At 43.0% G+C, this 12,609-nt stretch overlaps 1 long non-coding RNA gene across 2 annotated transcripts; it reads left to right on the top strand.

The window, feature by feature from the left end:
- Positions 1–805: 805 nt before the first annotated feature.
- LOC129679692 (uncharacterized) lies at positions 806–11,209 on the top strand. 2 transcript variants are annotated; one of them, XR_008720574.1, is made up of 4 exons: positions 806–912; positions 7,227–7,400; positions 9,605–9,738; positions 11,024–11,209. It is a non-coding gene; the product is annotated as an uncharacterized LOC129679692 (long non-coding RNA). The 2 variants fall into 2 exon arrangements; XR_008720575.1 differs by lacking the exon at positions 9,605–9,738.
- The last annotated feature ends 1,400 nt before the right edge of the window (positions 11,210–12,609 follow it).

Below are 12,609 nucleotides of genomic sequence, written 5' to 3' on the forward strand. Positions count from 1 at the left end.
GACTCATGAAAGGCACTGTGTGTTTTTCTAAAAAAGCAGACTTAACCCCCTCCTCCTTGCAACCAGAGATGGAGCTGACTCCACCTGACTAGTTTGCATCTCCAGATTCAGTACTGTGAGGACTAGTGAGAGGGGCAGTTTCAGAGTTATTTGAAGAGCAGGGATGCCCACAGATTCCAACCAATACCATCTTAATTGTTTCTTGTTTTTTGTGATTAGTGATGCTGTTGGATGAGACTAAGTTATTTCACAAGGTAGAAAAAGAATTTGTTGGGAGGAGGGGAGCAGCAGAGAAGTTTCTACAACTTTCTGCAGAGTTGTTTACTTTAATAGGACTCTGAGCAGTGCTATTTAGACAGGTGAAGATGACCCTTGGGTTTTTTTTTCCTAAGGTTATATTTTTAATTATACTGTGCATGTGTATGAGGGGAGGGGAGGGAAAGGGAGAGGAGGAGAGAGACAGGTTGGGGGAGAGAGGGGAGGGGCCTCTTGTGTGTATGTCTGCTCTGCTCAGCTCAGCAGTGCCTTCATTGCTCAGCAGAGGGCTCTGAACCCTAGAGAACTGGAATAAAATGGTCGTGACCTGACCAAGCACCAAGAAGGTGCTTGGGAGCAGATCTCTCACTTAGAAGAGCAGCAAGTGCTGTTAACCGCTGAGCCATCTCTCCAGCCCCTTGTCCCTCCTGATGTTCTTTACTTTGGGAAGAGGGGAGAAGAACTGGGGATTTGAAACCCTCTGTCTGGGCTTAAGCTGCATGCTGATAATATCTTCAGTTGTAGCACAGATGAAGCAACACCACCCATCTCCCTGGCATGTGGCATGTGGAAGTGGCTTTCAGGCTAGTCACTGCACAGACTGGTAAGGCCTCTCTCATGCTCCCTGCTCTGTGCAGCTGATGCTCCGGTCTCAAGGTGAGTAGTCCCTCCAGTTCTCAACATACACATGCTTGTCATTTCATATGTGTGTGTGTGTGTGTGTGTGTGTGTGTGTGTGTTCATGCCTGTGTGTTTACATGTAGAGGTTAGAGATCAACTTTTGAGAGTTGGTTCCTCTCTCCTTCCACCATATGTGAGTCCCAGGAATCAAAGTCAGGCCACTGACCCTGGCAGCAGAGCCCAGGGAGTCATCTCAACTACCTTCATTTTGGGGGTTTTTGCTTGGGTCTGTAATTGACTATATAGTACAGACAATTCTTGGCATAAGAAGCAGTGAGGTTTTTACTGTGCATCTTGCCTTTTTCTCCCTTTCTTACACTGGCACAATTTTCAGTCGAATAATATTTTCCTTGAAGACTATATAGTATCATTTTTACAGGCCCAGTGAGCTGATAGTCTTATGGATTTTCATGGCGATAATACTTTGAAGAAACAATGCACATTAGCCTGTGTCCTTGCCTGATTTGTTTTGTCTCCTCCATTCATTGGCCCACCACCAGTTGTGTTCTATCAGCAACAAGGTCACGCCTCCTTAAGGTTCCATAACCTCCCCCAAACGTCACCACCGACTAGGGAACAAGTGTTTAGATACATGAGCCTATCAGAGACATTTTTCATTCAAACCACAGCAATCCACCGCTAAAAGGAATCAAGGCAGCACACATTTGAACAGCAGGTACGTTACTTCCAAGTGGAGAGAAAGAACAATGAAGAGATGCTCAAATACTAATGCTCAGCTCAATTTCTTCACTCCTGTACAGTTCAAAATACCCTGCCCAGAGAATGATGTCAGCTACAGTGGGAGGTTCTTTGTTTTATTTTGTTTTGTTTCACTTTAGTCTCCCTTCTATGTATCCACATACCAACCTAATCTAGATGATCCTTCATGAAAACTCCCTTTGCAGGTGATTCTAGATTGTGTTAAATTGCCAACTGAAACCAGCCATCCAAAGGTGTTTTTAAAAGACTTTTGTTTTGTCCTTCTCTGCAGTGAAATCTTTAAGAGTCTGCTCTCACTGTGCCCATTTTATGGATTCCTTGATTTATTTAATTAACACTCATGGAATTCACTATTACCCTCAAGCATGGGCAAGCACAAGTTATATGGTTGGGGTTCTAGCACTGGGATTAATGGGTCATATTGCAACAGGAGGCCTGAGCCTCATGCTGTAACTGAATTCTGACATTCTAATGTGCTCCAGACAAGAGTAATGATGAAAACATAAGGAGTTTGAGCAAAATTTGTGTAACATAGACATGAATCCTATCTTTTAGAAAACTGACATTAGCTTGGGTTTAAGTAGAGGAAGAATTGGGGCCAGGGCCACAGAGCTTCCTAACTAAGCATTCCCTGTCTGACTATGCTGTGCTCAGTTTCTGTTTTTCTGGGTGGTTTGGAGAAGTCCTACTGCTTGAGAGAACCATCTGGTTCCCTAAATCTACCTCAACTTAGTACTAAAGCCCTGTTCAAATTCAAAGATGAGCTTGAGGTCGCCAGATCCCATTGTTCGTTTCTCTTCCTGGCACATTGATTAAATTTCCTGTCTCTGACCCCCGCTTCTGAGTGACAATGAAACTTGGTTATTCTCCCATAAAAGAAAAGGGTCAGAGGATGGAGGAAGGAAAAACCGGCAGTCCATCAATGTCACCAGTTTGGAGAGCCGTCCTTGGCAGAGTTCTGAAAAAGTTTCTTTCCCTATCCTTGACCTTCACCTGGATGCTAAACTCTAAAGAAAGACCCCACCTAGAGGGTTAGCATGTTGATTGCCAAATCTTTCTCTAGATTCACAGGTCCCAGAACATAGGCAGGGAGTCTGAGTCCATTGTGATCTTCTGGCCAGAGACAAAGGGGGCTGATAACCTGCTCTGTGTCCCTTTCTGACAAGCTGATACCCTTTCTCCCAGCCTGCTAAGCAGAAGTCCTCCCTTTGTTCATATTGAGAAGGTTTTGTTGTTGTTGTTGTTGTTGTTGTTGTTGTTGTTTCAATGAATTTACTTTCTTTGTCTCAACATCTTCTCTGTCTACTCTTACCTGGCAGTGGGACAAATAAGTGTGTCTCTAGAATTGGTAATGGGTAGCCTGAGAAATGCTTGTTCTTTCCTCCTCCCTCAAGTCCTGGCCCACAGGTTTCAGAGAAGTACACAGGGACCTGGAGGAAGGAATGACAGCTGGGGTCAGTTGGACATAAGGAACTATGTGGGGACCAGCCCACTTCCTGCCCCTTGCAGATAGTGAGAAAACAGCTCTGCAGCACTTCCTCCAACTGCAACTCCACGGTTTCTGTTTTGGGTAGTTTTGAAGATACTTCTTCTGGTTTCCTGAAGGAGAAACAAGTTAATACAGAAATATAAGGTTAATACAGATATTAACCTCTGGGTGGTTTTCCCAGGAATCCTATCTACACCATATGATGGAGTCCACATACCCATATTCACAATTTTATCAAACCCAGCAAGCTACACACACCACACAAGCACACACACACACACACTAACTGGTAAATACTATGACAAGAGGAATTAATTTCAAGAAAACTCAATAATTTTTGCCACTGGGATGGTATGGGACAGCACTGTCTCAGACCTTTATAAGTCTAAGACCAAAATATCTGGGATTTTTCTTTTTCTTTTCTTTTTCTTTCTTTTTTGTTCATCTCTATTTTTAAAAGAAGTAGCCTGTCCTTGTTGCCTGCTGTGTAAGAGGTTGTTGGCCAATGCTGGGTGGAGTGAAAGATGGGGACACTCTAAGTTTTGCAACTTTGGTAAAGAGGGTGGTAAGGCAGTCTCATGATTTCAAAGTGGGAACTCAGGCATAGGGAGGGTGGGATCAATGCCGAAGAAAGGAAGGAGAATGTCTTTTGACATTCTGCACAGTTTTGCATAAGGCATGCTTCACTGAGGTTCTTCTCACAGAATTTGCATGTAGCCATCAGAGGGTGATGGAGATCCATCTGTGAATCACAGATGGAGAAGCCTGCTAAGATGCCTGGGAAGGGGGAAAACCAAACAAAATTGAAGAAGAACACAGGGCTGGGAAGGGACTCACAGACTCTCACCCTTGCTGAGAAACTAATGTCAGTGGTGCGAGGAGATGGAGAGTCAGTTTTCTTCAGAGGTGCAGCTCTGAAAAGGATGTGAAACTGAGAAGGGATAGGAGACAGAAACAGGAGAGTTGGAGGTAAGGTGTGGGAAGACTATGATCAAAATAGATTGTATACTGTATACGACATTTCCAAAGAACAGATTTTAAACCTATGTTTAGAAAAAATGCTGCAGTAGCAATCTGTGGTCCAAATGATTCTCTGATACATGACTGAAGATTCCCATGATACTGACTTCACTAGAAGGGGAATTTTATTTTGCAGTTGTATTATTGCCTTCTGTGACAAAATAAAAAGTAACAAACAATAGTGCCTTATGAAGAAACATGAAAACAAATAGCTATAACCAACCAACGCCATGTTAATAGTGATTAAGAAAACCACCAACGCTTAACGTTTGAGACACTGCTGGCAAGACCAGAGATTGGCTGTGTTCCAGGTTTTGGTCTAAGGTAAACTTGCCGGTTAGACCGGCTGTCGCCCACATTTGTCTAACAGAGCATAGAGAACCTTCCTGTTGGCACAGACAGCCAATATTTTCATGGTAAGCTGTTACCCGAGTCTGTCCAGAAGCCATCTGTGCCTCACTTTATTCCGCCTTGTGGTCAGTCACTTCCTCCTGTGACAGCTGGTTCCTCTTCACCAGAACTCCATGGTTACTGAAATGGAAACTCCCCACTCTCTGGAGAACTGACATGACTGCTTCCTCTTGCTTCTCGGAACAAAATAAGTATTTCTTTGCACATAAAGCTTGGAGGTTGAGGACTCATTTACCTGAGAATTTTAAATGGGGCAAAGGAATGAATGTCAGACAACAGACAATTGGAGAAGCTGAGGCTTGCTCTTGAGTACCTGTAACTTTGTTAGAATAATGAAGCATTTAAGGAAACTAGTCTCAGTGTTGCTTTTGTCTTCTGTTGTTGTTGCTGTTGTTTTGAGGGGATCAAATAGTTTCCAATTAACCTCTGCTAAGGTTTTGTTTTTTTTAATTAATTAATTTTTAAATTAATTACAATGTATTCATTTTGTATCCCAGCTGTTAGCCCCCTCCCTCATTCCCTCCCAACCCCACCCTTCCTCCCTCATCTCCTCCCATGCCCTTCTGCCAGTCCACTGATAGGGGAGGTCCTCCTCCCCTTCCATCTGACCCTAGCCTATCAGGTGTCATCAGGACTGGCTGCAATGTCTTCCTCTGTGGCCTAGAAAGGCTGCTCTACCCTTGGGGGGGGGGGGGTGAGTTCATGTCAGAGAGCTGCCATGGGCTTGAATAGTAAATGTCTCGCAGAGGCCTATGTGACTTTGTAGGCAGACTGTTAACAGGGGTAGTTGAGAAGTAACAGAAACTTTAACATCTGGGGCATACTGGGAAGAAGTGAAGTCACTGGTGACAGTGTAAGAACACAGCTCACACCCTAAAGGGAATAAGAGGTAGTTTATTGTAAAACCATTTTGAGTGGCCATGACCCAGGAACACAGACTTAAGCTAATCCCAAATTCCATGTTCCAACATGGAAACAGTTTTGTAACTTGACAGAACAAAGAAAGTCATGAATCAAGGTGAGTTTAAAACACCCTGGTGGGAACGTCAAAGTGGCAGCAGTCTCTCCTAGAGGCCTCAGGCACTATCTGACGGCATTGCTAGCTCAGAGAAGCTAGTAAGCTAACGTATTCCAGTCTCTTCTCTATTAGTCACAAGATGGGCTAGCTCAACACAGAGGTGGTCTAGGAATTCAGGGCTAAAGGAAGCCTGAGGTGAGGTAATTAGCCCCTAGACCTGCAACACTCCAGTCTGCAATATTTTTAAAGATTTATTTATTTATTACTTGCACAGTATTCTGCCTGCATGTATGGCTGCAGGCCAGAAGAGGGTAACCAGATCTCATTACAGATGGTTGTGAGCTACGGTTGCTGGGAATTGAACTCAGGACCTTTGGAAGAACAGACAATGCTCTTAACCTCTGAACCATCTCTTCATCCCCACTCCCCTCTCCCTCTGCAATTCTTATCAGCCAGTCTTTGCAGACATAGCTTCTTTTCAAGAGTGCCCACTGATACTGGGAGTGCAGTTTTGGCAGATTCGGTGGATTTTGTTGTTTCGCTTTCCCTCCTTTTTTTTTTTTTTTTTTTTAATATTCACTTCTTGGCTGGGGTAGGATGGGCAGTTCTGATCTACCATATAACCCACATCCTGGTGAGTTAATTATTGCCTTACTTAACACAGGCCCAGAAAAAATGGGGCCAACCAGCCACAGTCTGAAACCTATGCAACTACTACCAAATGAGTCATTTCTCTTTATAAGTTGACCATCTCACTGGCTTTGTTATATAGCATCAGGAAGTTGATACAAAGCCCTTTAGCAAGGAACTTTACTGCATTCCTTCCTGGTCTGCTTATTGTTTCTTCCATAGACTTGACCTAACAGCAAATCAGTTAAGTGTGGCTAGCCTGAGCTACTGAGTGAGTTTGCGGCCTGTCTGGACAACTCAGTGGAGACCCTTTCTCAAAACACCAAGCCTAAAGAGGACCTGGGAATAGATCAGAGCTCTATAATAGAGCGCTGATCTAACATTCACAAGCTTCTGGGTACTACACCAGTATCAAGGAAAACGGAACTGATCTTTTAACATGACGTTTCATTCTGTCTAATTTGAGATCCAAATCATTCCAAAAGAGCGAGGGACTTTCCACACTTGGCTGGAAGGCTTCAAGGATCTTAGTTATGGTTTTTGGCCAGCAGCTGATGAAAAATTGTATTGATGCCTAAGGGTCTTGGCTTTGGGTTTAATAAACAGTTCCAGGAAAACCTGCAGCAGTTGCCAGGATACAAAACAAAACAAAACAAAACAAAACAAAACATGTTGTTCTGTGGCTCTTAGCTCACACAGGAAAGCAGGGGTAGAAAGTGGAGCACTCTAGATAAAACCATAAACCCTTTTTTAAAAATTATTTTCAAAATTCATAAAACATGAAAGCAAAGGGCACAAAGATAAAGATTATGTCATCTTTCTGACTCCGTTTTACCACTGTCTAACATTCTCCTTGGCACCCAATAGCTGTCCAGCCAAACTTCAGTGGAATGACTGAGGGCTTTCTCACAGAGAGGCCTGCCCTACCAGCCAGCTAATGTCAGTTCACCCAGGACCACGCTCTTCATGTGGACTGCAGATCATTGTAGTTTCCCTCCACAGATCCCAGCTGAGCATCAATGTGAAGCTGAAAGTTAGTTCAGACCTTAAAGAGGAACAAGTCAGAGAGAAGGTACCTGTCCTTTCTGTCCCTCATGAGAGAGCCCAGTAAACAAAATAATAAACAAGAAGAGCCCCTCCTCCACCCTTCAGATGACAGCTTTGACACCAGAACAGGTAAGATCTTTAACTGCCAGCAGTGAGAATAGCCTGGAGATAATGGCTTTTGTTCATTTGGGTTTGCATTTTGCTTTTTATTCAAATACCAACAAGTAATTCTGAAGTACTCTGAAAGGCTGTCTCTCTGCACAGTATTTGGATGTTTAAAGTAAAGAAAAGGCAGAAATTGAGAGTGAATACGTGCCTCCAGAGAAAAGTGAGTAAAAAGCCATCTCAGGCAGCATGTGGGAGTAGAAAAGACAGTAGGTGAAGTGAAGGAAGCCGGACAAAAGAGTGGACTCAGTTACTAATGGCATTATATGTGCTCATTAATTGGATAACATACCCTGCTAATGTGAGGTGTTAATCATAGAAAAAAACAACTACCTGTAGGTATATGGAAATGTTATCCCCTCCTCAAAATCTTGTTACAGCTCTAACACTGATCTGAAACTCTGAAAACCGAGTGGCATGTTACAATAGAGGGTCAAGCCCTGTTCAAAGAGGAGAGACTCCATCTCTGAGCTCTAACATGTTTCTCTGTTTGCAGCTTCAGTATCAGAGGGCCAGCAGACAAGGACAGCTGAGCTGCCCTCAACTAAAGATGACTAAAGAATGTCGGCATGCCCTTAAGTGGAAATGAACAAGTTTTTTCAGACACTGGTGTAACGTGCAGTTTTACCCTGAGAAAATCACAGCCCCCTTAGAGATTTCAAGTTAGTCAGCCCAATTGCATGTCTGGAATTTAAACTGTCATGTTGTGTTTGTAAACCACAGTGATTCCAGCCCTGCCTCACACTGACCTTGCATGCTTTCTTCTGTAGTCCTGGCTCATGACTCCTCCATGACCCAAGAATGCTTGTGTGCTGTCTCTCAGCAAAATCAGATCACAGGACTGGCCTCAGAGTCTACTGCCAGTACACACTGTCCTTGGGCCAGCTTGAACCAGTCTGCATAGAGGTACCTTGTGCCTCTTATTAAGTGGTATTTAGTCTCTAAAGTTAATTAAGCCCACATTTGTAGGTATTAATATTTACTATTGACTTATCTTTTAGTTAAGCAGTGGTTATTCCTAAACCTGTATACCCTAATCACCACACAGAGACTAGGATTATTTTAATTAATCTAGAGCACAATGCTGGGTAATGATTACTCCATCCTAAACCTCCAAACCCACATAGTTTCCTATCATTCAGACTTCACCCATTATACTTGCTTTTAATCATATCTTAGGTCTGGTCCATCTCTCCATGTGGTTCAAAGACCTCCCCTCCAGATTCTCCCTTCCCTTCTTCCCACTCCCTCTCTTCTCCTCCCTCTCTGGACCAGGATGTCCCACCCTATAGTCTCCATTGTACAGCATTGGCTGGTTGGTTGTTTAAATGACAATGTAGAGAACAAATGGCGGCATGTTTACACAAACTTGAGACAGGTGATGCTTAGAATAAGCATCACAATGCAATGTCCGGATTGAAACCAAAGTGGGGTAGAGAAATCAGCATTTGAATGAACAAGGGTAAATATATATACTCCAAAAGAACATTATACCAACAGGCCACACAGGTGCTGTACTTGCCCCCCACAAAGGAAGCAAAATCCTACAATGATGCTGACCTTTTGCTTTGCATTCAATAACTTTTATACTATGACAAAAAATTAATAATATTTCAATACTAAAGCTTTTCCTTTCCTAGTGTATTCCTGGGGATTCCCAGGGAACTTTAATTCTTTGTGTATTTTGTTTCAATGGTATGGTACCTGATGGAGAGGGTTTTGTTTGTTTGTTTGTTTGTTTGCATGTTTGTTTTAGAATATCTCCTTTCCTAACTGGATACCTAGACACTAGGGACATTCTAAATAAATAACAGCACTGGAAAGATTCCAATTAAAATATCCTATGTCTACCATACTCTCCTACACTATTAGGCCACGCTTCTTAAAACATAGTTCCCTGCCGTTAGTTCACACCTGGTGATGTATGGAAGTCTGCACAGAGTGGCACCCAGAAAGCCATGTGTGTGCTTCTAAGTGGGAACCAAATTGGGGGTGGGGAGCACACTAGTACCCCAAACTAAATATTAGGTGCTGTGCAAGCCAGCTACAGAAGGTCAAGTCAAGCACAGATATCCTGCCTTCATGTGGATTCTTCTTGAGGCCATTTATCAGTGGAGTGAATGGGATTGTGGTCAAAACCAGCATGACAAATGTTGACTTCAAACCAGGCCTGGCATCACTGGCCCATACCCCCTCCTGAGAAGCTGAACCAGGAGAATGGGAGTTCAACACCTGCCTGGACTACAAAGTAAGCACAAAGCCAACCCATGCAACTCAGCAAAGCCCTTCCATAATATAAAAGGTAAAACAAGGTCTGGGGCTATAGGTCTTTGGCAGTATACTCAGCTAGTAGGCACAAGGCCCTAGATTCAATCCATAGTACTTCCAAAGCAGAGGAGGAAGGTAGGGGGAGCAAAGAAGGGAGGAAGGAAGAAACAGTAAACAGAAAGAAAGGAAATGTTGGTTCCATACCACTCCAATCTCTGAAATGGATTCTTGGAAACTATAGAAAAAAATGAAATTGTCTTGGTCCTATTTCACATGAGATAATCTTACTGAAAGTATTTTTTCACAGCAAACCCTATGATCCAAATTTATTACAAAAAACCATTGTGCCATTGTGTTGCTTAACAAATAATGAAACTGTCTACGTAGTTAATTATGCTCAAGAGAAAGCTCGTTGCCTATCTCCTCTGCTAAGCTACAAGTTACTGCTTGCTTGGCTTGGCTCGTATTTTTGCAGACGTTGAAAAATAAAGTGTGATTAGTGATACTCAACATGTTCCCATATGCCTGTCAGCCTTTTTTTTTTTTTTTTTTTTTTGCCTATCTTTTGAATAAAGATCTATTCAAGTCCCCTATCTGCTTTTGAATTTGGTTATTCACCCCTTGCTTCCCATCTGTGATAAAGCATTAGGGTTGGTTGACCTCTGTAGATGACCTGACTAGATTAAAGAGTTACCTAAGACTGATGGAACACACCTGTGACTGTGTGAGTGTGTCCAACAGCAGAGTGCTTTGTGGGCGGTAACTGGGACAAAGGGACACACCTTCAGGGTATGTGTAAATTCTGCCATGTGACTTCATGGAAAAACCAAATTACAGAAGAAATTAGCTACGCCTACAAGCGGGTGCATTTATTGCATCTGTGCTGCTAGTACTGCTGTTGATGGTGGCGGTGGTGGTGGTTTTGGTGGTGGTGGTGATGATGGTGATGATGATGGACTGGCCCCTCTTCCAGCTTACTTCATTTGACACCACTGACCCCCTAGGGTTTTCCAGGCTTTGATCATCATAGTGAGGCAGCTGAATTTCCTGGATTGGGCATTCCCTAGTTCTCTTCCTCCCCACCATGCATATTCCCATTCATAATGGATTACTCAGAGGATATGGTGTCACACAGTACAATAAGTCCTTTGTTGGGACTTAACTCCAGGTTGTGTCAAGCTGGGAGTGGAAGTTAGCCATCATGATCCCCTTTATAATATACACTTTATGGGTTCTGTTTCTCTAGAGGACCTTGCGTAACCAATAACCTGGTGCTACAGGGACCTTTGTTGTTCAAATAAATATATGTTCCTCTTCAGATCTGAAGCATGAAACGAAGGAAGCAGAATCTTTTGGCTACTGATCTTTCTTCAAAAGCTGAAGAAACCAAGATGAAAAAATTAGGACCCTCACTTTAATTCAGTCTTTATGTGACTTTAAGTACAATACATGTGTATTCTACTGAGAATAATTACTACAGGGAGCTGGATGAACCCGGGGCCACACAGAAAGACAAGCATCCCATGTTCATCTGTAGGAACTAGAGGGAAATAGAATACTGAAAACGTGGACACAGGTTTAGTGGTAGGGTGTGAGGGAGGTTTATCAGTCTTCGATAGCAGCATAAGACAGCACTCCTTACAGCTGGCTGGAGTAGCCTGAGCAGTTTTTGTTTTGTTGTTTTGTTATTGTTTGTGGACCTCAACCTGAGTGAAGCTGATGGTCTTGATTTCCACTGGAGAGAAAATTTCAGGATGACTCAATACCAAGCAAAGTTGGACTTAATTGTTTAAAAATATAAGTTTAAGCATGGGTTGTGGGGTAGGAGCAGGACTTAGGTACAGCAGTAATTACGCTCTTAGAGTGGGGCATGGCATGACACAAGAGGCACATTTAAGTGTCTCTACAACACTGCCTATTTTTAAAGATTGATACATATTTATATTTTAAGTGTGGGCGTGTGTTACCTGCATGTATGTCTGTACGCCCTGTCCATGAAGTTTTAGTGGAGGCCAGGAGAGGCCGTCAGATCCTCTGGAACTGGACTCCCAGATCACTGTGAGGCACCCGGCGGGTGCTGGGAACTGAACCCGGATCCTCTGCAGGAGCAGCCGGCGCTCTTCATCTCCGAGCTGTCTCTCCAGACCCTGCTCAACGTGGTTTTTGATTTTTGCGCTTACATTGCTCAAAGGATTTAAATTTTTTACTGGTTTTATCTCAGGAATTTTCCTTAGTAAATAAGAACATGAAGCTCTCTCTGGCGCACCCTGTGTTGGGTGTGCGCACTGATAAGTCACCAGGAAATCCTCTGCTTATGTCTCAATTATAAACACGTCTAATCTTGCTTATCGTGTTCTCAGAAAGTGTTTACGGATGGGAGGGAAGATTAAATTCCAAGATGACATATGCTCTTTTTAAAGGTGGTTCTTGTGTGCGCATGTGATGTTCACAGCATGTTTCTGTTAGTTGCGCAGAGATTCTTGATGCTCAGACACTGATAGGTTTAGAGTCCTGGGTGAGGGGTGCCCTTCTCTTTCCTATGTCCCTTTACTTTTCCATGTCTTTCTATCATGGCTCACTGCAGAGGAAAAAGGCAAACATCATTATGTTCATGCATGATTGTGTCACAGAGAAACCCATTATCTTGTAATATACTGATAAAAACAAATAAACTCAGTGTCCTAATTTTTTTTAAAAAAGCAAAGTTGGCCTTCCATTAGATACTTACATATGACATTAACTTAAAATACAGCATACATGTGTGATTTTGAACTTTAGTGCTTTTAGAAGAAAACAGTCTCTAGAATGGCAAAAAGTTTCTTCCCTTGAACAGGCGGCCCCCGAAGCCTTCAGTTCCTTGTTCTTGCTCTCCCAACTTCCCTAGTTGTTGGAAGCTGAAACCCCA

Source organism: Psammomys obesus, unplaced genomic scaffold (assembly GCF_907164565.1).
Source record: "Psammomys obesus unplaced genomic scaffold, mPsaObe1.curated_primary_1811, whole genome shotgun sequence".
Classification (NCBI taxonomy): Eukaryota; Metazoa; Chordata; class Mammalia; order Rodentia; family Muridae; genus Psammomys; species Psammomys obesus.